Genomic DNA, 25,648 nt, shown 5'->3' with positions numbered 1-25,648 from the left:
CTTTTTACAGCATGGGCAGAGTTCTTGTTAGAGCTTGTAACAGAGGTGGATTAACCACAAATAATTTAAAAAACTTTGAAGTCTAAAGCTTCAGCACATTTTGCTGTATTCTAGGAAAAAAAGCGGACGTGTTCAGATAAGGTTGGCTGGTGAGACTCTCTGCCTGGCTCACACCAAGGTGCAGTTTCCACCCTCCCAGGGCTGCCTGCTCGGCCATTTTGCAAACACAGATTCCTGTCGTCCGTCAGAGCGAGCCCTGCGACTCTGCTCGGCTTCTGCCTCCCATCACACCCTTTATGAGAGCACACTTTTCCAAAGAGCAACCCTGCGATCATTAGCTCCACACCAAGATTCTTAGGGACCCCTTGTTTTCCCAACACACACTTCAGGCTGAGAATTCCTACTAATATAAATCTGCTTTAAACAGGAGATAGCCATTTTTAATGCAGACATCCTCTAATATTTTCATGATGTGGCTTATACCTTAATAGATAGCAGTTGCGGTGCAGATCTGGCCCTGCCGTTGCACAACATATTTGCGGTAATGAGAACCCTTGCCGACATGGAAAATTAATATTAAGAAAATTAATGTAAGGAAAATCTTTAATAGGTTTTTATCTGTGTCTAATGCAATTTTGGAGTTAGCAGAAGGAAGGAATTTAGTACCAGGTGAGTAGCCAGCTCTTCAGAAATCATGTTTTGCTGACCACATTTTAAGACCTGCTGTTTTGATTTAGCGCATCAGGAGCAATATCTACTTCGTAAACAACAGCATGAAACACCACACTCAGGATCCCGCCTGCCATACTTAGCTGTCAGAACCTTGCCCACAAGAAAGAGTTCCTTGGTACAAATGTTTTTCATGTTGGTGCCTGTTTGGTCTGGGGGAGTGCTTTGAAAGCTCAGAAACTTCAGCGGGGCAGGAGAGCAGCTTAATGCTCAAACCCACCTAGCAGTGACTGGGTGAAAAGCCGTTATCTTTTCATAAGCAGCAAGTCAAGTCCTTTGGCAGAGCAGAAGTAGCTGATTTCCCAATGAGAAAGGCTGCTCTTACTTGCTGCATGTGCAAGGACCACAGTGTTACAGCAATAGGGCAGCGTGCAGTCACCGCTCTGCACAAAAGGGGAGGAAATCCTGGATGGGAACCAACCTTCTCTGCCTCCCACCCCAGACTCTGTCCCCACTGCTCACAGCTGCCATCCCAGCAGAGAAAACCAATGTTGGCATCTGCTTTTGCTCGAGGTGATCTGTGGTTTAGATGTTAGAGTCTTTTTATCTAGCTTTCTCTTGAATAAAAGGAGACTGGCATACTTTCCTCTTTTTTGCTGCAAGGAAGGTAGGTACTGATCCCCTTTACTTTCTGGATTGTGGATATTAGAGATGGTACAAGCACAAGATATCTGGCATGACATTACAGAACCCAAAGAGAAAAGAATTCTTGGAAGAAACTCCTTTTTTTTTTTAAACTAAGACAGCTTGAAGTTATTTTGTTTCATTACCTCCTACCTAAATTTCTTGAAAACAGTATTTAGCAAGAAGGAGGGATTTCTTGGTAAAGACTATGTATTGTGTGTCTTTTTTCAAGGAGTGGGCAGACCCCTAACAGCCTTCTGAGTCCTCCCTGAGAGACACCAATTGTGAGAGAAAGGGTTGTATTTGATCAATAGGAAACTGTGTGTGTGCACAAATAAAAGGAGCAGCAAATTTAACGCTCTTATCTCTCTTCCTTCTTGCATGCCAGATCACCTTTACCATCAGCTCCAGTCCTGCAGCTGCTGCTTCCAAGCTCACTGACACCAGCCCTGGCTGCTGACCTGCTCTGGCTGCAGATTCAAGCCCTGTCTTTCCTCACCCCTTCCCTTCACCCTTTCATTCCCACAACAAAAGGAAGGGGAAAATGAAAGTGAATTGTTAACTGCACTTTTTCAAAATTAAACAGATATCAGAAGTTCTCTGGAAGTGAAAGATGACAATTATTTTCTAAAATACAGCCATAATTTTTTTTTTTTAAAGAAACCCTCTGCTGCTCATTGTTCCATTACTGAGGGTGCACAGAGAACAAAGTTTGTTTTATCACAGAGGGGACTGTCTTCCTGGAAACCCCAAGAGACACATAAAGAAATGTTGTTAGGTTGAAGGAGCTTTCAAGATTTGGATAGCTAGTTTTGCCCAGATAAGAAATAATTTATTCTTCATAACAAATTCAGAAAATCTTTAAACCAGATTGACTAGCAATGTGTTAACATTCATCATCATCTTGATACTGCCAGTGGCTTGTATCAGAAATTGTTCAGAAATAATACATGAAAAAAATATGCTTATAATATATAAAAGTTGGTGTCCATTCTGTGCTGTGCATGCCCATCTCATTTCTTTTTATCCCCAAATATTTAATATAACTTCATTTTGCAACATGTGGATGGTTAGTTCATATTTAGTTCATACACAAAAAGTAACAGAGTATTGAAACATTGCCCTCCTCCCACCCCCTGAAGAATGAGATAATTAAATTAACTTTTTTCAGTTGTCTATGGTATTTTTGTAGAAGGTAGATAACACATATGCATATGTGGAGACACACACACCCAAAACATATATGATGTTTTGTGGCTGAACCAGTTGCATTTGTCATCAAGAACAGCAAAACATGGACCTGATCCAATTGCTTTGCAGCTTCCTGTCACATCAATGCAGTATAGAAATACAAAAATAATATATAATTATACTCACCATATGACAGTAGAAAGTTTTCTGTCTAGATTTTTAACTCTATACTTATCTCTATTAGAAACCACTATTTTATCTTGCTTTACAATGTTCCTTTTGCATCAGAAAAAATGCTGCTTATATTTGTATTAGCTATTCAGCAGACTGATAAAGATTAAAATGTGCACAAAGAATAGAGGACAAAATTTATATCAAACAATAGACATCAAAGAGCAGAGACTTCACTTCCTCTTTGTTACCTCCACCCGTAGATTTTCACATTAATCAAATCAATATTACATCATTTCTAGCCCCAAATGGCTCATATGAATTAATTTCTTCTAATTTAAAATGATTTTTTATTAAACATTTAACTATCATTATATCAAATAATATGCTAATAAACATTTTAAATAGTTGATAATGTAGAACATTCACCCTTTTCATTCTTGTAAAATGGACCCCAAAACCAAAACACATCAAAAGAGAAAAGAATCTGAAATTTCAATTAATTTTAAGCAAAGTTCATGCAATGACAATATCGAAGAGACTTTGTAATACCTAATATCCCCTGACAATATTTCAAATCCACACGTGAATATAAACTAACTTCTCGCTTGACTTTGTTGACCCAGAATTGTCAGTGGAATAGAAACTTCAGTAATTCTTAAAGGTATCAAAGTGTGATTTGCTCTGATTTCAGCTTAAATTATCTATTTGTCTATATCTGCATTTTGTCTCTTTTAGAAAGCAGAGGGGATTTGTTCGTTCATGGTCTTTAAAAACACTGTCTTATTTTCATTAAGCTAAGCCCACTGCTGATGTAATTCTTGCATTACAAAGGTCTTAATTTAAACCATGACATAAATGCTTTTCATCAGTTGATTTTTTTTTGTTCTTTGTGCCAAATTTCTTGCATTTTTAAAATAAAGAATATGGTGTATAATAACTGCTGCGGGACAGGCTGCTTTATTCTCCAATATGAAAGACAAATGGGGTGTGACATGCATACGTTTCAACATGCAGCACTTACTTCTTCAGGACCTTTACTTTTTCCACTGTTTTCTCAGTAGACTATTTCACTTCCTTTGACTCAGGCCTAACGATAACACCGGATTTGAAGCACGGTTCTCGGCGTTGAGCACACTGACGGGACCAAGAGGTGAAAAGTGCTTCTAATCTCTCTCCTCTCTCTCTCCCCCTCCTCTCCCTCTTCCACTCCCTGCCTTCCTCTCCTTCCTTTCCCACTCCACTCAAGGATTTGGGGTCTGCAGATGATAATTTACAGAACGTTTTGGAAGAAGGGTGGGGATGCATTCCTAACACCCCAAATCCTGGTTTGCATTACACATTAGGGATTTCAAAGCACACCAAGATTTAATCATAATCAGAAAGTAGAGAAATCGTTTCTACAGCATTCTGCAGTACTGAGTCTTACTTTTTTTCCTCTTTGGTATCCCTGTAACTAATACAGCAAAATTGTATTGCCATCATGTCCTACTATTATTGCAATGATCAGTGAGCTGTGCAAATTCATCGGGGAAAACTGCATAACTTGTTTGGATATTATTTTGAGTTTAGGAGCTTGGTTAACTTTCAGATGGAGTGAAAAGACAATCGCTGTTTCTCTATTTGAATGTGAAAGTACAGAAAAAATTTTTCTTGATTAGCGCTACTGCAAATGAATCAAGATTACGATTGAAAGGATGCAAATATTTTATTAAAGTAGAATTTTCAACAGGATCCACGCTAACATCAAACTGCAGTGTTAGTTCATTGATCTCCACAGGAAAATATTGTCAAATACAGAACAGATTTAGAAAATATCAATTGAATTTGTGGAAGGAATAAAATCTTTAAATGATCTTTCTTCATCTATTGCATTTTAGGAGATGTTGACCTGATACTTCTGCGTTCGTCCTGGCTTTATACTTTCTCTTTAAAGCAATGGTCTTAAAATTGCCAAAAACTGGATACAGGGACAGTCCACCTTTAATCTGTCAGCTTCCTTGTATTATGCAAGAAAGTAGATTAAATGGAAAAGGTGCCTTTTTAACTCAGATTAAGTATTTATAATTAATTAATTTTACATGAGGTAATAGATTAATTCTATTTCTTGAACTGGGAACCTAAATAAAATTGAAGCTGGGGAAATAAATGTTTTTCCTATGAAATACTTATGACAGCAGCATGGTTGAATACTTCTAAATTCCAGATTATATCCATAAGGTTGGATATGATTTGTTCAGTTATTTTATCTTTTCTCTTTTATTCACTTTATTGTTCTATTGCATGAACCTGAGCTGAAGAGACCAGGGCTATTCTGTAAGGGTGTGTTCATCTTTACATATTTTAAACCTACTTTGATATATTTATATCAAGGCTGAAGTAATTCACTCTGGGAAAAAACTTGGCATCAAAACTTTTAAATACAAGCAGATTTTTCTTTCAAATTTTTTAAAAGAAAATTTGAAAATAATTCGGCATGTTCTTAAAGGCAAAGGTTTAAATCCTGATTCATTTTAAGTCAATGGGAGCTTTGCCATGACTTCAGTGGAGCCAGGACTTCCTTCAAATGATGGGAAACAATTACACTTAGCATTTTCAGATGGAAATTTTTGTGCTAGTGTAAATTATAATTTTTTTTCTTTTTCTTTTTGAGGTGGGGGTGTATATACATATTGTATAATCCATAGCGTGAACTCATCTCTGGATATCTTTCTGTTAAGTGACTGTCTTTTTTTCATTAAGATAAGTAACAGTTCAACATATGTGGTTACTTAAGAAATTCCTCAGGATCTTTAGTGGAGTCTTTTGGGATAAGATGTGAAATCAGCCGTTGTCATTCATGACAAAGATCTCACATAATTTTTCCAAAGAGTTTGGCATGCCAATGAGAATGGATCAGCATAAGTGATTGTATTTTGTCCATGCATTTTCCATCTGAGGTTTGGATCCTAGATGGGACTTCTGCCTTTCCTGCCCTAAGCTGCCTTCAAGTACCACTTTGCATTGAAGTACCTCATGTTTTTGGCCAGGCCAGGAGAGCTGTGAATTTCATTACCTTGTCTTGCTTCACAGGAAGGCAAGGTTATTGTTGGTGAGATCCTGCTCACCCTAATCAAAGACAAAACCTGAGCCCCAGAGAAGTAGTCCAGGACTGCTTGTGTGAGGCATCTGCAGGATGGGCCTGGCCTCTCTCTCTCAGGTAAAGCTGTTCCAAAGAGATTTATCCTACCTGTCACCTCTGATTGTGTTCAAATATCAACAATATTACAGCTATCCAAGGCAGATAATGCAACTTTTGTGCAAGGGGTGAGTAATTCAACCAGACCTACCCTGAAGTTCCTGCCTTGAGCCATCAGATCCACAATACTTCCCTGGGGATTTAACCCCACATGTGGGGTCTTGGAGCCAAGCCAGGCTACTGTCGACAGGACAGCCCCTTCCTTGTGCCAGCAGGGTGGGACAGTGTCCAGCTCTGTGTTTCAGGATGTTAGAAACTGGAGCAACTCCACTGTTGTAGTCTTAGATAAGAGACAGCATCTAAGGCCTTTTTGGGTGTTTCCTGTGGATGTGAGATTGATGGTAATTCTCTGGTGCAATCCTGCTTATTTACAAAGAATAAATAGCTTTCCTGAACCCTGTGTAGCAGTATGCAACAACTTTGCCGGGAATCACTGGCCAGCACTGCCAGGGAGTTTTCTCCTGAAAGAGAGCTCTGCTCCCTGCTTTCCTCCTTGGCTCTGCTGTCAACAATGGCTCAGATGCACCCTGGCTGTGGTTTCTCCACAAATTGTGTGGGCCTTTCTCTCCATTGCCTGTACACTTCACATTGTCTGCACCAGGGAAGGCTGGGCCCCCCCAACACCACAGGTGCATGGGCTGTGCAATCTGGGGAGATCAGAGCTTCCACGTGTCTCCTTCTTACACAAAAATGCTGTGAACCTGAACAAACTGGGTCAGCATCACATTATGGCCATGCCCTCCCTACCCAGGCACAGGTGTGACAAAGCTGGCCTCAATGTGTGTACCCTGGCTGCCTGCCCTTCCCAAAATCTGTCCAGAAAGCTGAGTGACAAGTGTCACCTAATTGTCCAAATAAATAGTTCCTTTTGAGCTCAAGTGTGTACCCTACCATGCTCATAATAAACAGGCAGCATTACAAAGTCTTGGAAATGCAAATGCTGACAGTAAGCACTGAGGTGACGCTGAACAGTGAGTTGGATATGGCTAAAACCAGTGATTGCTCTGTGAGCAAACACAGAGTCAAGAGAGTGAAACACTGGGCTTTTATTCCTTGCTCCACAAATGGAGCAAGAAATAAAAATGGAGTCCTTGTATGTCTTTGCTGTTGTCTGTATACAAATGTATTGTTGCAGTGTGTAGCTGCCTCCATGCCTATACTTTCATCATTAAATTAATTTCATCCTTCTGTGGGGAATACTTAAAATATATGTTAATATTATTAGTAGTTTGCACTGTTAACATTCTATTATACTCCCATAAAATCCAATGACAATTTCATAGTTAGAATAAATAACTCTATACCCCCAATCTAAATCTAAGCATGTATGACCAAAAAGCATTTTTACTGCTAGGATGAAGCATTTCCTAAGATTTTAGAAATGTTTATTTTTCCAGCAGCATGCAGTCCAAAGCCCAACGTTGATCCAACAGTATTTGGATGTTGCAGGGACTGCCAGGCAGCCCTGTCACAACTGGATGTTGCCTTGTGCTGCTGTCTTTTGTGATACAGCTTTTATTCCCACAGTTATGATCTCTTATGTTATGGCTGTGACCAAATATACCTGGTTGGTGCATTTGCAATTTTGGTTAAACACATAAGGGGCTTAACAGTGTGATGAGAACTTGTTATTTCAATTTGCATAGCTTTTAGTATATGCAGAAATAATGTGCTTCTGTGCATCTCTGACCTTTTAAGCATTGTAGCCTTTTTATTTTGTTGCTCAGAGTAAACACTGGGCTCTGTGTATCCATCCTGCTCTCCATCTGGTATTCTGAGACTGCAAGCAGTAGTAAAGGTGGGGCTACAGACTTCAAAGATACTCATACGTCTTGAAACTAAGCACTGTGCTAAACTCCCTTTAATGCCTCTGTGGGAAAGTGTCTCCATATGTCATCCCATGTATTTTCTTTGCTATTTAAAGTATTGCTTAATAGTACACTAAGCTGGTGGAAAACTATTTGCTTTGTTGGGTTAGTTCTACTCGGGCTTAATACAGGGCTGGGTAAGCACCGGGGCCTGTGCACAGGAGCGAGTGGGACCAGGAACAGCTGGGTGGGAGGAAGAGGGCACCCAGCAGGCAGTGGGATTTCCATTGCTGGGAGGTGGTTATCAGTCCAGCTGAGTGGACAAATCCTTGGCTGGCTGGGAGGTGTTGAGGCAGGGGTGTAGCTGGACATGCACTTCATCAATTGCACAAACACCCTGTGGGTAAGTGGGGTCTGTATCTCTGAAGTATTTTCAGACCTTGTAAATCCCCATCTTCTTTGCTTAAATCCTACTCCTTCTGGACTGTTCTTCTCAACTCCATGCTTTTTCTCTCACCTCAGCAATTGGAGCACCTCACTGTAATCCTGTCATCCTGTTAGGTTACTCAATTCTGTAATCATTTTTTTAACAAGTCCTCTGGAAACTCCTTCTTATGTTTCCCTACTGATTTTTGAAGGGTTCTTCCAGGCTTTGGCTTTGATTTCCTTCCCTGGTTTCTCTACACTTCATCTCTGGACAACCTCCTACTAGAAACATATATGTAGAACTCGTTGTGCTAGCGAGTCATAGACCTGCCATGCATCTCCTGTCACTTCCTCCTGCTTTCACTTTGTCTACTTTTTTAAAAAAGCCCATCCTTTCCCATTTCTTCAGTCTGGGCCACCACACACATTCAGGAACGCAGAAGTCATGACACCAGAAGTACAGTCACTCCTTTATTCTGATTGTTTATCTGGACCTTAAAGTCAACTTCCTTTAGAACCATGATTTTTTAAATTTGGGGCTGTTGTTCCTTCCTCCTTTATAACTACAGACATCAAATGCCTAGTAAGAATTTGTCTTTCTTAGAGATGCTATTTCTTTTCCTCCCTAAGACATGGTGACATCTTTTGTGTCTTTTTAACTTCTGTGGTTTTGTAGAGGCAGCAACCAAGAAATTTCCCTCTGGCCATTCTTTAATATCACTTGGGCTACTGTGTACTTTCTTGGTTGCTGCCCTATTTCTGCAAGATATTCCAAAAAAGAAATCGGGTTTAGAGGTAGGTTCCTGAAAATGAAAGTGATAAGACTGACAAGACTATCTTCCAGTTCACAGTCTAGTTATCACTAACTTAACTATTTCACCCGTGCTGGTGGAGCAGCCAGTACCCCCTACTGTTGCAGTGGGACTTCTCTTGTGCAAGTGAAAGGGTTAGTGAAAGTCTTTGTGGACAATCTGTTTGATCAAGCACCAAATATCTCCTCTATGTTCTCTCCCCTGCCTTCCTGTAAGATGTGATCTGGGTGGCTGGGGTTCTTGCATGAACACCTTTGGTACAACCCTGCCTGCTGTTGCACAGTTTAACCCCTTATGTGATTGTAAATGGCTGCACTCAACCCCATTTGCAATTTTTTACTTGCAGTATCCCTGGAGGAAAAGCTAGAAGACTTTAAATGCAAAGTTTTTATTGCAATAAAGGTGATTTTTCAAAGGTGACTTCTTAATAGATTGTGGAAAATGTTAAGGCTTCTGCTAGTGCTTAACTGTAATATGGCATTGATATAGAGGATGCATTGTCCAAAAAACCCTGCAATCCTAAAGGATGTATGCGGCAGTTACACTTATTCCAAGGTCTTTTTTTAAAATCATACTGTTCATGAACCATGCATGACTCAAGCTTGCCATATAGGAGAACTGTTTTGTCTCTCCCTCCAGTTATAGTATTTATTACAAAAATAGATACCACAGTATATATTTAATATAAAGATATATAATTGTATTTTCCAAAGACCTGCACTTATGGAAAACTACTTTTGACCATCAGAAACTGAGTGCCCACTACATGTTACCCAAAAGACTTCATAGCATTGAAAAGTCAGGTCATACACCTCCTCATGAGGCAACCTGGTATGGCAGTGTGAGAACTGCTTTTCATTTGGGAAGGCTGAAGAAGTAGGGATTTGAGCAAACTAACTCCATACATTCAGGACTAGAAAAATGCTGGTCCATAAATTAAAACTTTTCAAATCAAGAAAATCAAGAAGAAATCAAATTCTACTCTTTTTGAAGGAAGCACAACTCTGTTTCAGCCAAAGGAATAAGCATGGTTGATCCCTCTACATACAGCTTTTGAGTTTGGAAATTCAAACAGTTCAAGGAATTCAAAGTACCTCTCTGAGTCTTCTGTAGAGGAAGCATTTTCCCTGCACTGATGTGAGCTGGGCTGTACCAATATAAGTGAGCACAACACTTGACTTGGCCTCGTGTTCATGCTTATAATATTGCCCCTATTCACAGAGTGGAAACTTGCTGGATTTTTTCCATTAGGAGGAGAAATTGATGATAGGAGTCAGGAATGTCTTTGGTTTATTTACAAAGCATGTACTCAGAATCCTGTTTCTCTGAATGCAGCAGAAACAAACAACAGGCATTTTTCTTACTCAGAGTTTCCAAGCCTGGGTCTGTAGTGAAGTGTGTATTCCATAGAGCTGTGCTGCTCTGGCCTGGGCCCCTGGCAGGGCTCTGCTGCCCTGGCTGCCCTGGCTGCTGCTGCAGGCACTCAGGTGAGATATGCACATGCACATGCACACCCAAGCCCCCTCCTCCCCACATCCAACCAGCTGGCTTCCTAACCCCCACATGACATGGGGCTTCCTGGTCAAGCCCAGCCTTCCTCTGCCCGAGCTCTGTCACCATCCAGGTCACATCTTCTGTTGTTTCCAGCCTTCTCCTCCTGCAGGGGCTGGAATGCTCTTTTCATTTAACATGAGGAACACATGTGCTGTAGCTCTTTGGAGGTATGTGACTGTAAATTAAAAAACTCCACTGCCATGAGAAGGCCATATAGATACAACCCACATGTGCGCATGCACCCTCCTGCATTGCATGCACACAATGCAGAACCTCCAAGCCTTTGGAGGAGCTGAGTAACATGTAGTATAACAGAATTATAAAATTGTTTCATCATTATCTAAATAATTCATGATTTTCAGTTCTTTTATTGTAGGCTCAGTTCCACACTAGTTTTACACCCAAACAGCTTATCTCAGATCTGTGGCATGAATTTTGTCAAAGGGAAATAGGTAAATGACAGTGAAAAATTTTGACATTTTTGAATGCCTACAACAAGACAATGTTGGCACATTTCAAACAAGGACTAATTTTTATGGCATTAAGCCAGTCACTCTTGAGCTCTGCTGACCACACTTTGATAGGAGGGTGCAATGGATAATGTCAAAGATTTTTCATTCCATGAAAAAAATCCCCAGTAATTTCAAACTAAAAAGGTGGAGATGATGGGCAGGCAGAGTTACACTGTGCTGTATTTCTCAGTGTGCAGTCTTAAAGCTTTTTTCCATCTTTTGTAATATTTACTTGTAGCAAAGAACATTAGATTGGTTGTAAGTGCAAGTGAAGCTAAAAGCAGACTCTCTCCAGACCCCACTGCACAGAAAGTGGAAAGCTGATAGAAGAAAATGTTCTCATGGCACTGTAGCTTTGTAGTATTTCCCTCCTTTCTTCTCAGGACAATCTGCTTATAACCTGGATTGCACAAAGGATCCCTTTCTCTCTGATCTCAGCAATTCCTTGATCTCTGTATTTTGTGAATTTTCATATGTAAAATTGATCTGATTAATTCTATTTTAAGTACATGTACAATTCTAAAACAACGTAAAAACTATTGCTAGGGTGGGATAAGCATTAAATTAATGCCATTTACATCAAATAAGAGAACAGCTAGTAGTTTATGAAACAGATCCTTTGAACCTGATGTTGGACCAATGTGAAAGGGCTGTTTTCAATGATTCTTTTCATATGTTTATTGGATGCACACATTGCTTATATCTGTCAATAACACTGAGACCTATGACTAGATAGGGCAAAATAAACATTTTTAAACATGAACAGACTGCATTGGTAGCAGTGGAATGCATCTAGTTAGTTAAAGACCTTGTCCTCAGGCACTGAAGGGATCATAATTACAGTTGCAACTCCACCTTCTGGCTTATTTTGCTCTAAGGAGTCCAAGATTTTGGATCTTTTATTTGAATAAATGTGGATGCTTCCTTCAGGGTTTGAAAAGGGGAAAAATTGACAGCTACATTCCAAAGAAAGCTTAGCTGGATGGAAAATGCTTGCAATGCTAACATGCTCTTTGTTTAGTGGTGCAAATCATTATCATCACTTTTAAAATGTGTAACTAGAATAAACACTGAATATGAAAGCAAAGTTGAAAGCAAAGTCTTCATGAGTTGAAGATTTCCATATGAAAATAAATGTATATGTGTGAAATCTTTTTTTGAACAACCTTCAACAAGTGTATGGGAAAAATAATGTGGAAAACACTTCTCACCAGAAGCATTTGTGCTACTTTAAAGGAACACACAAAGGGTAAATTAATGACATGGAGATGGAGAGTGAAAAAGCAGCTACATCCTCGACTAACTGTTCTGTGATAGGAAAGGCTCTGAAGTTTTCCACAGTTGTCTCCATATTTGTAAAGCTAGGGTACTGCCTCAGACATTCTTCTATACTACAGTATTTTTAACATTTAGTATTCATCTTCACCACACCTATCTGTAGTAACCAATTTTGTGATAACTCTCAATGGCTTCAGAAGAACACTCAAATTCACATGTTCCTGGTCAGGAGGGTTTTAAACATGCAGCTCTCTTTTTAAAAAAAGAATTATACACAGATTTGGTTATAAACATCTTCCTTCTGCATCCTTAGAATTAAATAGAGACTCAGAGTCAAACACAGGATTTAATGGAAAAAAGTTAAAACCCTGTGTAAAGACAAGCACCAGCAGTGGAACAGTGATAAATGAAGCAGTTCAGGCTCCCTGGCATGTTGATTCTGTGGAGTGCATTTTACTGAAACAGTTTCCATATCATGTTTGGCCTCATGAATGTTCAGTGGTAGAGGCCAAATTCTGTCTTCAGTCCAATCTCTGCAATTCCCTTCAACCATGTTGCAGCTTTCATCTGTTTTCTTGCATCAGATTCTTTCATAGGAGTTCAGCTGTGCCAAGCATCTTGAAGTTGTATTACCAAGAATGTTTCAAGCACAAATCTCTCAGCCTCATCACTGAGCACAAGTGCCTTTGCCCAAGTGCAGAAAAAGTTTCTTTGCCTTGAATTCAAGGAAAAAAGCTGGCAGATTTTGCACAACTTTGAGTCAAGATCTTGGCTTTTAAAGCTGTGGCATAAACATAGGTGTTGAACCAAAGCAGGATTTGGACTGTGGAAGAGGAATCAGTGTCTGTAGGAATCTGTGAAATGTTTCCGTGTGAAGAGAACATTCTCCAGTCCCTAGACTGGCCCATCTGCAGGGCTTGGGAGAAACAGCATCTTGATTTTCCTCTACAACCCACATTCACAGACTGAAATTATAGCTGTGCCTTGGTCTGAATGGTTTTCAACCCTCTGTCCCTGGGGTGTCAACCCTTTCTCCCTTTTTGTGAGCAGAAATTAATGAGAAAGGAGGGGAACTTTTGTTAGTTTTGGCTCAGGACTGGCTGGGGCACTAACAGGCTGACCAAAGTGTCAAGATGTCCCCAGAGGAGAAAGGACTAACCAAAACAAAAACCCCACGATGAATAAAATCAAAACCAGGCAGGAGTGTGAGATTTGAGGGCTCACACATAGATCAGGAAGGTATCAGGTGACCACACCAGAGGACTCCAAAAAATGCTCAGTAGGCTGCAAGTGCGAGGTCTACCGCTCACTTCTTTACTCTTCCTTCACTAGGCTGCTGCATGAGAAAATTCGAGAAAATTCGAGAAAAATCCTTTCCTGCCATCAATCCCTGCACTCCCCTACCCCACTGCACCAGGCATAGCCCTGTGCTGCTGCCCTGCTCCCTGGCAAAGGGCCTGGCTGGGCTCCTGCTGCTTTCCTCTCCTTGCCAGTACCAGAACAGCCTCTCTCTAAACCTGGAAGATGAGAGGTTTTTCACAATACTACCATGCCATCAATCCCAGCCAGTGCAGGAACACTGCCCTGCTGGTTCTGGGACATTTAGCAGGTCATGGGTTGGTTTTTGGGGTGCTCAAGCACATTCCTAATTGGGGCCTCTTTTAAGGGAAGTTTCAGGCTAGGGATGAGTATGTGCGTGAGAAGGGAGGAGGAAGACAACGAGAAAAAGCAGCTGAGAAACAGCAAGGGAATGAAGAAGGTATTTTGTCTTTCCCTGCTGCAAATGGGACCACTTCACTCGAAGAAGAAACATCTGAGAAATAATTTAAAAATACTGTGTGAAAACAGTTAGGACTAGTAGACATCAGTCAGGGGAAATCTGTCTTTAAATTCAAGACTTTGGAACTGTATTTCTATTGTGTTTGAACCAGTTCAATCAACCCCATTTAATTTCTATTGTTGAGGGAGTCTAAAAGAGGCAGGAAAATAAGAAAAAAACAAAGTCTGCTGGAGAGATATGCTAAAAAAGAAAAAACATTTTGAGAAGAGGGCAAAAAAAGTGGAGAACTGACAGAAAGAATATAAAATGTACCTAGTGAAGCAATTTTGGGGACTTTTTTTGCTTTTGGGTTTTTTTTTTGGTGCTTTTTGATTTTGGGGGTTTTTTGTTTGGCTTTTTTTTGTTTTGTTTTGTTTTGGTTTTGTTTTTTCTTTTTCATTTTTCTGTAAAGAAGTTGTCATCAGCTTATTGTAACCATCCACCTGTACAGTAACTGTAAATACACTGGGCATAACAAGCTAATCTTCTGACTTCTCTTTGCGTCACCCTTATGGGGAAAATGCCACAAGAGAAATTTATCTGTCATGCTGTCATTTCTCTTTGAATTTTAAACCTGCCCAAAATGAAAAAGTGAAGCAGTTTGTTTTAGTTGCAGAAGGGGTTTTGGCTTACTCCCCATAAAAATATGATTATAAATTCCTGCTGCATTTACTGTTGGCATATTATAAACAATTGAGTCCACTGATTACTGAGTTATATAAGAATTTTCATGTTATTTGAGACCCAATTCATCAGATGCTCTGTGAAAGTGACATAGATATTTTTTTACATCTAAAATTCAAACTAAAAGAAACTTCTCTGTTCTGTGGGATTTTTATTATTGGCCTGGGGAGGAGGAAAGAAAACTGTGGGAGTTCTTGCCTCATACACCCAAGATGATTTCTTTCAGTGCAATTTTTACCCATTTGCAGCTGACATTTGAGTATTCCTGCTCTTTCACAGTGTTGTCCTCATCTAGATATTCAAAAGTTTCAGTGTCCTTATTTAAACCTCTGGGGATCAGCTTCTGCATTTGATTCAAGATTTTGAATGTCTTGGCATCGATCCCAAAGCTTCTTGGTGAACTGTAGGGTGTGAAAGAAGCTGCATTTTGACCACTGTATTTTACCTTAGTGTGGAACACTGAATTATCTGTCAGAGATGGGGAAAACCCATGGAAATTAATTTAGTCCACTTGTTTGTTTATGGTCACAATGTCCTCAAGGGAGTGCTCCAAAGCGAGAATGCTGAATTTAGTATTTCTATGAGTTAACAGAAAAATATTACTTCCTATTGACTGTGTGCCAAGCAGTGCCTAGACTTTTGATAAACTCATCAAAGATGCAGAGCAGTCACACACAAAAATATTCCTGTAAGACATATTATAAATAATTTGGGTTTTTTGAGAAAGCTTTCTGAGGTCTTCAAAACACAATTGTAGAAGAGATTATCTGTATGAGGATGACCGATCTGAAGAATGTCATTTCAGAAAACTTTACTACCCACACTGTGGAATACATAGTTCTATGCATTCTATTGTATTCTATGGTATTTGCCATATTCTGACATATTCTTACAAACGATATTTTTGCCTATTACTGCTATACTGAGGCAAACCTGAATCTCAGCTATTTGGGTAGGCTAGAGTAAGGGTGTTTTTCTGCAAGTTTCTCAAAGGTTTAAAGGTTTCTTTAAAGAGAAATCAAAGCATGTACATTTTGTAGTTACAGCAAATTGGACTCATATTGTAGCTTAAGTTCTCTTCAGCTTGATTATGAAAGGAACCTTGACATTAATAAGACAGATTATCTGAGTGAACTAGCAGTCTTCACTCTTTCAGTTTGACTTGTCAGTTGTAGAACCAATTTTCTGATATAAGGACATTTTCCTAGTCAGAAGGCTGTGGAGACCATCATGTTCTTTTGCTGGACTCATGCAACACCCAGCAGTATTTGAACCTCCTTAGATGACACTGGATTTTCAACATACAAAAAGAACATATTGCAAGATATTTAGAATGGATCATAGACACCATTTGATTAAAGTGCAAGTGAGACATAATGTAAAACTTTTTAAACTGATAGTTCAGGAATCGATTACTCAGTGGTAAGAGGCTCAAACAGTGAAGTAAGAACACACTGAAGAAGAATGCTATTAGATTAATTTCTACAGCAGGACCCTCAACATTAAAAAAGGCAACAAATCCTGTATCCCACCTTTGGTTCCATTATCAGACATTTAATGGTATTGTTTATTAATGTAATCATTATTTGTACAACAGTGTCACTTAGAAGCTTTAAATATGAGACCACAGTTGAGTCATTTCATCTGCAGGATTCAGTTTCCCAATCTCATAGTAATATTTTAGAGCCATGTTTTCAGGAGGGCTTAGCAATGTTTGCTGAGCCCTTTGAAGAAATGAAGCAATGTATTAAGGTATAATGAGGGTTGTTATTTTTTAAAAATCATAATTTTTTTCAAAAGCAAACTAATTTGGCAACGTGATAAAAGCCAGGAAGAAAGAGAGAGCGTAGGACTGAAGACAGTATGTTCATTTTTTCCTCACTAAACAGTAAACTCTTTAAGGAGCACTATATACTTTTCATTCTCATTGTTCTATCACCCAGCCTCTTGCACTCAAGAGCAGTCATTTCATATCTGTATTTACACTTCTCAAGCCACAGTCTGTGCTCATGCTTTTCAGCACTTTATACATTTATTTAAGGATCAACTTGGAGCACTTATTTCTCCTATTGAGAAAACACATCACATTCCCACATCACAGCCTGCAACTGCAGAACTACTATAAATCATAAAATATCACTGACATTCCCCTTTCATCTTCTGATAGATGCTCTTTTTAGCTTTTTTGACTTTAGTTAGGTTGCTTTGCTACTTCTTCCTTGGGATTGAAATACATAGTCTTTAATTTCTTTTCTCAGCCAATAGATTTTTTTTACTCTTGATAGTACACAACAGTGTGATTATAAGTTATTGGTGTATGCAAGTCCACTCATGGATCTTGGGCAATCAAAAACTATATCACAAAGTCAACTCCTTTGTGAAAAGGCATGCCCATATCAAAACCAATAATCTTACATTATGTCTATCAGTAATATATTTCCTGTAAATTTTGTTTGCCTAAGTACCATTTTGGGAATGAAAAACATGAAGGTACAAGTTAAAGCATGACATTTGTGTGCTGTGAGGGAAGATAAAATACTGACTTTGCTTTCCATGGTTTTAAGATGAATTCGAGTAGTATAAATTAAGTGCCCAAGTGAGAAGAAAAAAGTAATTCAGTCTAAAGAAAAAGACATAACAAAGAAGAGACAGTATCAGAAATAGAAGGAGCATGTCTAGAGGAGAGGCCAGTGAGAAATTTCATAGGCAGACAGAAGTGGAATGAGATTTGGAGTGTGGTAGTGTTGAGATTCAGTCAGGACCTAAAATTAAAAAAAAAAACCCAAAGATGTTATTACTTTTGAGTCTGCTGGTAATTCTGCAGCATACTTAGACTTCATCCACAAGTTGCTGCTTGTTGGCTCATTAGGTTGATTCACTTGTGTTTTTAATCACCTCTATTGCTGATGATAAGCATGTAAATATTTTGTGGCAATATTTTGTGACAACTACTTCCCATAATTGAAAATATGATCTAGCCCTGACGAAAAGGTGATTAATGAGACTCCACAGCTCTTTTGAAATTTCTTTTGCTATGACTACAAAAAATAGTAATGTAATTTAAAAAAATATGTAATTCCTGATGAACTTAAAAAAAGTAAGTAACTAAGAGTCTGATTGGGATAGTTTGGGTAAATTTAGCTGGTGTGAATCAGTGGCTAACATGAAACTGCTGGATTTATGGTATTCCACCAAACTTCGTTCTGTTTTCTGCTTAAAGTCACCATTAAGTCCATTCCTTGTTTTTAACTACCTAGTTTCTAAAAGTAGTACATTACTTTAAATTATTTGTTCTGTGAATCTGGTAACAAGATACTGCCTGGACTGTGCATGAAAACTATGCTGGAGATAAACTGTCTGTCTTTCTGTCTAATAACAAAAGTTTCAGCTCTGTAAATAAAGTTAAATCTATCTGGAATAGGAATTTAGCTCTTTTTAAAAGCCACTTTCTGAAAAGATTCATTTCCTATCTCTAAAGGTGAAATGGGCTCTTCTTGGATTAGAAAATACTGTCTTCTTCAGTGTTTGCAGGATTATGTCTCCACTGTGTGAACCCAATATTCACACAGGATTGTGTAATGGTAAAAGTATTTGCCTGCAACAGCCAGCTTTATGATTGACTGATTATATTCTACTGAAGATTGAAGTGAAGATAATATTTTCAAAAGAAAAATATTGCTGGCACTTGACTACCTGTTCTGTACAGCATTTATTCGCACTTGTCAAGTAACCAAAATAAAACCTTTAATGCTGCCAATTTGTGACCTTCTTTGCTGTAAAATACTCTGTTACTAAATCAGCACTTCTGTGCTGCCTGTGTTTGTCTTAAACCCTTTTGTGAAACAGTATCTACCCCCTTGGAGCCATTTACTGCCTTGGCTGTGTACGCAATGAGAGTTCTGTGCAAAGATCAAGGGGACATTAGGTGTAGGTACATCCAGGTGATAGTGATGCAGGGTTTACTTTAGAGTTGCTCATTTATTAGGATACATGTTGTGTGTTCTTACTGAAAGACAGCTCAGCGGTATTGGAGCCTGAACTCATTGTTCTCAACATTTAAACATTTTATGCCGAATAGTTGGGAAGAGCTGGGTAAATGTTTTGAGGTTTTTTAAGGTAATGAATGAAAGATACATGAAATTAGAGTTATGTTTTACCAGCTTAATGCAGCCATAAAATGTACTGCCTGATTTATAATGAGATGTTACATTTCTTATAATAATCTGTGATGAATAGGAAGTGTTTTTGCCTGTGGCTATATTGTGCTAGGGTCTGATTATATCAGAGCTTATAAATGAAAAAGTCAGAAGGGGCCACTGTGATCATCTGGCTTGGCCTCTTTTATAATACAAGCCATGGGACTTCCTTGAATTAATTCCTGTTTGAACTGGAGAAAAAGTTTAGAGAAACAGCCAATCTCAATTAAAATATTTCCAGTAATGAAGAGCCCACAGCAACCCTTAGCGAATTGTTTCAAGGAAAAACTATCTTTGCCCTTACATTTTTGAGCCTTATTTTTATTTTGAATTCCCTTAATTCAGCTTCCAGCAATTAAATCTTATTATGCCTTTGTCTTCTAGATTAACTCTTATTTATCAAAATCATATTCCTGCCATAGACACTTACAGTCTGTGATCATCTCAACTCTTAGCCTCTTTTTTCTAAAACAACATATGAAACTCTTAGAGTATGCTATAAAACTTTGTCTAGTGGTTTAATCAGTCCCATGGCTCTTCATAGTCTGTGTAATCCCTTAGCATCCTCTATGGATTGAAAACACAAAGGATGGTCTGCAGCCCATCATGAGTCCTACCGATGCTAAGTGTAACAGCAACACCGTCTTCCTCACCCTTCATGCATGCTCCTGGATCCCTTGCATCCTTTCTGGCTGCAGTGCTCATTGGGAGGTTATATTCAGGAAGTTACTGACCATCAACATTCAGGGGTTAAGTCAAAGTTAGAAATGTACTGAGGAACTTAGAAGTAAAAACAAACAAACAAACAAACAAACAAACAAAAAAGAAATATGTCAGAAGATATTTTAGCTTCCTTATGTAGGACCAAATTAAATCCAAGCTGAACATATCTGGACACAAGTGGTGCAGGAAAAAAATTCACTCACTGCCTGCCTCTCTTATATGTCTATGTATGTAGCTGTGTGCAACAGCTTTAATGGTTAGAGCAGCAACAGGGTTGAGCATCAAGTGCTCCACTCCAGAGCACATCAACTGGTGAAGGGAAGCGAGGAGAGAAAGGTGGGCAGCCCCACCCACAGCAGAACTTGCTCCCCATCTCTCCACAGGGCTGTGGAGGTGGGCCAGGGGGAGAGAGGTCCTCTGGTATTCCCTTCCTGAACATCACCAGTCCCAGAGGACTGTAAGGAAGGAGGACATGAGGCAAAGAGGTGCCTTGAGGTGGATTTCTCCAAATCTACTTGACTGTGAAAGCCCAGGTTCATTCAGTTTTTAAAGCAAGGGTAGTGAGACAGTCAGGACCATTCGATAGCCTAGCAGTATTCCTTCAGCCTTGCATGCTGTTTTCTCTAACCAGCTTCTTCAAGTAATTTTACACTTCATCTTGGAGAATGAGTAAGCATCCTTATACCACTTTAGACAGTATCATCAGTAGTTTGTGTAACTTGCACAGCTACCTATGTAAAGCAGCCGCTCACCCCCAGGAGATTTGTGAAGATTACGCTAAACCTCCTTCCTGTGTATGGTCTCTGCTGTTACATGAAATACTTATATAAAATCTCATGTAGGTATCGTTGCTGATGCTTCCTTTGCCTTTATTGTGGCAGCACAGGTGGGCTTTCAGTTTATAAATACTGCTGATAACAGCCAACAGTACAGGGTAAAAATGGACATGTTTTATATAGTAAATAAACTTGTGACAATGTCCTCATCGGAACTATACTTATACTAATGTTCCATTTACTGCATTTATTAAAGATACCAAAATTAATTGCAACTACCACAGCCAATTTATGTGCTTAGCATTCTGTTACACACCCTTGAAGTCTGAAATTCATTAACATCATACATATTTTAACACACTCGTCTGTCTCTTTCTCTTTTCTTAACTGTGTGTAGGATCTAAGATATTTTCCTCGGGGCTTGGAGAGGTGTTGCTCCACACTGTGCTGTAGCACAGGGTCTTAGATATACCCCGTAGGAGTTTAATGAGTGTTTATCTTCTGACAGTGCCAGGAGGCTGTCTTGCAGTCAATCCTTCCGGTGGCTGCAGTTTCTCAATGCAGTGCTGATCATATCTCAGTGGAGGTGGATCTTACTCTCCTTCATAGCAATGTCAATGAGCCAGTGTTGTAATAATGTCTCAGAGAAGGACATGCTTGCCCACTGCTGTATTCTATTGACAAGAATTTCCTTTTTCAATGCCCTGAGTTTTCTCAAGGTTACAGTTTGTTCTGGGGAGATCCCAAGTTTCAACAAAGTCTCCTGCTTAGAAGGTAGTCAGGGTTTTGGTTGTAGTGAATTCTCATCTTTTCACATGCACTGTTCTTCCTCGTCCTCTCAGCACCACTAGCGACAGTGGTGGTGGGGCTGTGAATGTAGAAATATGCAGACAACATTGAGTGCAGCAGCAGGATGTTGTTCAGGCTCCTGGTACACGTATTTCTTTATCCAGGGAGGGCTGGCTGTATTTTTTCTTTGCCTTTTGCAGAGATAGGGTCTCACACACTGTTGAGGTCGTAGCAACCACTCAAGCTAACGCATTCCTGGGTTAAGTTACCATCTCTCCGTTGGAAAACAGTTCAATTCACAATGTGAGCTCGAAAAAAAAGGAATATGTGCTAAATTTACACTCAGCTGTGACAGTGCTCTAACTTCACATTTAAAAGAAATGTACAAATACTTACAATCTTCTGGCTAAAAATTGTAACTTTTTGGTGCATTTTCTCAGAAGGTCCACTCCTACTATGCTCCAAGGCCTGCTAGGGATGCTGCAGTTTTTCATAGCCTCTTTTGCTGTTTGTACCACATTTCCCCACATGCCTCACATCTGCTTACCAGGTTCCTGGATATCCTTGATATAGTTTGGCCAGTCTGCTGTGCTCTCCAGATACAGAATTCTCTTCCAAAATGGCTCCGTGTTATTCTTAAGAGTTTCTATTTTCAGTCATCCAACTGCCCTTACATACACTATCTTCTGTGCCCAATTCATCTTGATAGCTCCAATATTTTTGAGAAGCAAACAAAATTCTTCCCTGATGTCTGGCTACCCTATCAGAAATCTAGATGCAAGCACTTGTAAATCTTTGTCTTGTGAAGTTTGTTTTCAGATATTTTCCAAATCCCTGCCTTGAAACCATCTGTATAAGAATAAAAAAAAAAAAAAAAAGGAAAACTATCCACTTTGCACATATATTGAGCAGAAGCTTTTTTAAAATTCCTGTTAAAAAATAGTATATGATTGGATTTTCTATCTGTAAGAGTACTTCTTGCTCATTTTCACTGTTTTTATGCTGCAAGATTTCTATAAAATTAAATAAAAAAATTAATTCTTGTTATACAAAAGTAGAATTGCTTTGCAGAGTCAGAAGATTTTGTTAAAAGTTGTCTCTAACTTTGTACACCTAAACTTACACACACAACTCTATGGCCAGACACTCTTCCAAAAAAGCCATGGAATATTTCTGTCCTCAGTGCAATGCCCCAATTCTGTTTCAAGTGCATCATATTATTTACTTGCCTATTGATTTTAGTCATTGCATTTAGAGATGCGATATGTTCCCTGACAGATGTGATGGCAGCATTATGCTGAAGTTTTCTTTGTATAGGCATCTTTCTTCAGTACTGCACCAAGGGTTTCTCATGCATTCAAGATTCTTGGAATAAATATCAATAGATATTTTTATAATCTAATATGAGAAATGAGAGAAAATAGTAATGAAAAGCATAAATATAAGTAATTAAAATATATGTAAGATGATAAGAATATAAAATGAGCATGCAATGGGAAAAAGGAGACAGCAGTCAGCCTCTTCCTGTCCTCTGCCTGTCCTGCTCCTGGGCACCACCGCTCCCTGGGAGTCAGAGCTCGTTAGCATTGTCTGTCCCTGAGCCCAGCAGTGATCCCTCGGCTCGCAGGGAGCCACGTCAGCATCTGCCATGGCACAGAGCCCTGCTGTGCAAATGAGCTAGACAGGGGCTGGCACAGCACGGGGTAAGGCAGAACTCGTTTGTTCAGGCACATTTCTACCACTTATCAGTCATGCCAGATCAGGCACAAGTTTCTTCATCACCACTGGAGGCAAGTCCTAGGCTCGTGGACATTATTTAATGCATGAGACTAAACATTGATTTTGTGGGGCCTTCTGTGGGGTCAGAAGTCAGTGATACTGTGCATGCCTGCTTTCTCACACACACAGTATAGGTGGAAGCCACTACAATGAAGATTTTAAACCAAAGCAGTATCAAGCCTGAAACAAAGACCCCTGGACAGGAGCCTGTTCTGTGGCATGACTGGCATATGGCTGAATCAGCCTGGAAACTGCTTAACATAAGAGAAATTAGGTGACTGTAAGAACAGTGTGACATCATTTTATGCAAATAATAACTTGATGCTTAGAATGTGATGGTATTTCATTATGAAATGATACAAACACTTAATGGATAGTTTGCTTCAATTGTTACCAAAGACTGGCCAAAGCCGGCTGGAAGACAAGCACATGCTCTCAGAGTTGCTGTCCAAGTCTATCTGACTTCTACTCCTGCTTTATTTGTAAGACCAAAAGCACTGACTTTCCTGAGGCACAAGTAAGGTGCAGGTCTTTCAGCATTGCTTGCTCATGGGCATTGAGAACTTCCCTGGCTGGCATAATGACTTGGAAACACTATGGAGATCCTGAAACTAAGAAAGCAACAGATCTGCATAGGAACTCCAGATTAAATTGGGTTCTCAGTACATATTACTTTCCCCCTTGGTTCCATTGCTTCCTCCATTGCCCATTAATAGGAAGAAACTTCAGCATCCTGTGCAGAAGAAACTGCCTTATATTTTAATCAGATGTCCATTTTTGATCTGAGGAATTGAGACCCCTGGGACACACTGAGCGTGTGTGCACCCACCAGTAAGTCTAACTGCAGTCTGAAGAGCACAATAGTTCCTTTTTCCTTGTAAAAATTTCCCAGTGAAGCTGAGGAGTAAGATTGATTGATATTGGGTTGAGTGGGGAGCCTGAGAACAGCCTGAGGCATGTGTAGGTTGGATCACAGGGTTTAACTGTGGAGTGCAGGCCTTTAATAGAGAGGACAATGGACAGGTCTGATAAAGAGTAGTCAAGATTCAGGTTTTAAGTACCTCAGTGATCAACAAATGGAAGTCTCAGGGGAGCTGAGAGGGCCTTGGTGAGGGGAACATTGCAGAGGCCAAGAGCCACAGCTCTGAAGGGCTGTTGGCAAAGTACACCTTGAGTGCACCTCTGTCTTCTGTGGTTAGCTGGGTTGTGCCTTGTGCTGGGGCTCTGCTCACACAGGCACGGGGCCCAGCCAGGCTGCACCATGACCTCTGCAAGTGCTGGCCATCCCTCATTGCAGCTGCAGCTCTGGGAGAGCTCTGCGGGCCGGCTGCAGAAAATGGCTCCAGCACAAAGGCTGGCAGTCATGTCTCCATACAGGCATTAGCTGGGTGGGCAAGAGCAGGGAAAATTACTTTGAGAAAAGTTAAAATAATTTTCCCCAAGTCCTGATAAAATCAGATTGTTTATGTGTGTCAGCCTTTCTGTGCCACTTACCCAGCCCCAAAGAAGGGTTGGCAGCATTGTACTCTTTACACCTCAGTCACAGGTCACATTCAGAATCAGTAGTTAGGGTTGTTCTTTTTTGCACTGCTTTGAGGAACTCCACTTCTGTCATGAAACTGCTCTTACCTTAAATTTCTTCTCTAGCATCCATGAAGTAAAAAAAAACAACCAAAAAACCCTAAAATCAAGTGTGATAAGAGCATGCTATAAGTATTGTCCTCGGAAAAGTCAAACGAGTTTCCTCCTAAGATCAAGTAAGGATACTCTTCCAACCCTGTTGTTCAGCAAGATGCTACCAAAGCCTTACTTTTCAAAATAAACATGCTCTTTTATTTCTTTCAGGGATAAAAAAATTTAAAACCCTCTCCTAAGAAAATCTGGAGAGTTTTTCCAAAGTAGAGGAGCAAATCTGTCTTCCACAACACTCACTCAACTACTTTCAGTCCAGGTGATGCCTTATCACTCAAAATATTAACATCTTTATTTAAAGTTATCTGAGGATGGATTCATCATGAAAGGAGAAAATACATGAGAAGGAGGTTGTTGGCACATGTCAAAAAATGATCTAGAAGGAAGTGGGGAAGAAAAATTAAACATATTTTAGTAGGAGGTTATATTACAATTCCCACATAAATTGGCAAGAACCTGTAAAGCAGCGTTTGAGCCTACATGACAAGGACATACAGGGAAAAATCTTCATACATCCACATATTTGGTTTTGTTTTGAAGTGCTGGTGCAATGTGTGTGCATAGGAGAGAACAAGAGCATGTGCAAGGAAAGGGAGAGAGTTTCTGTGGCTATGCCAGCAGGGCATGACTATATAATTTGTCATGTGGGGAGAAGCTAGCAGAGAAGATCTTTGAGGTGTTGATAGCATGATAAAATAGCTGGGTTAAAAGATTAATACAAAGAGAGCACATGAAGAGTCAGAGTCACGAACACAGGAAGGAGAAGGATCCACAGGAGTGGTCCAGAGACAGAGAGGGCTGCACACAAAAGGCACAGGAGAAAAGCAGGGCATCAACTATTGGTGTA

This window comes from Zonotrichia albicollis, chromosome 1 (genome assembly GCF_047830755.1).
Source record: "Zonotrichia albicollis isolate bZonAlb1 chromosome 1, bZonAlb1.hap1, whole genome shotgun sequence".
Lineage (NCBI taxonomy): Eukaryota > Metazoa > Chordata > Aves > Passeriformes > Passerellidae > Zonotrichia > Zonotrichia albicollis.
This window is presented reverse-complemented; position numbering follows the sequence as displayed.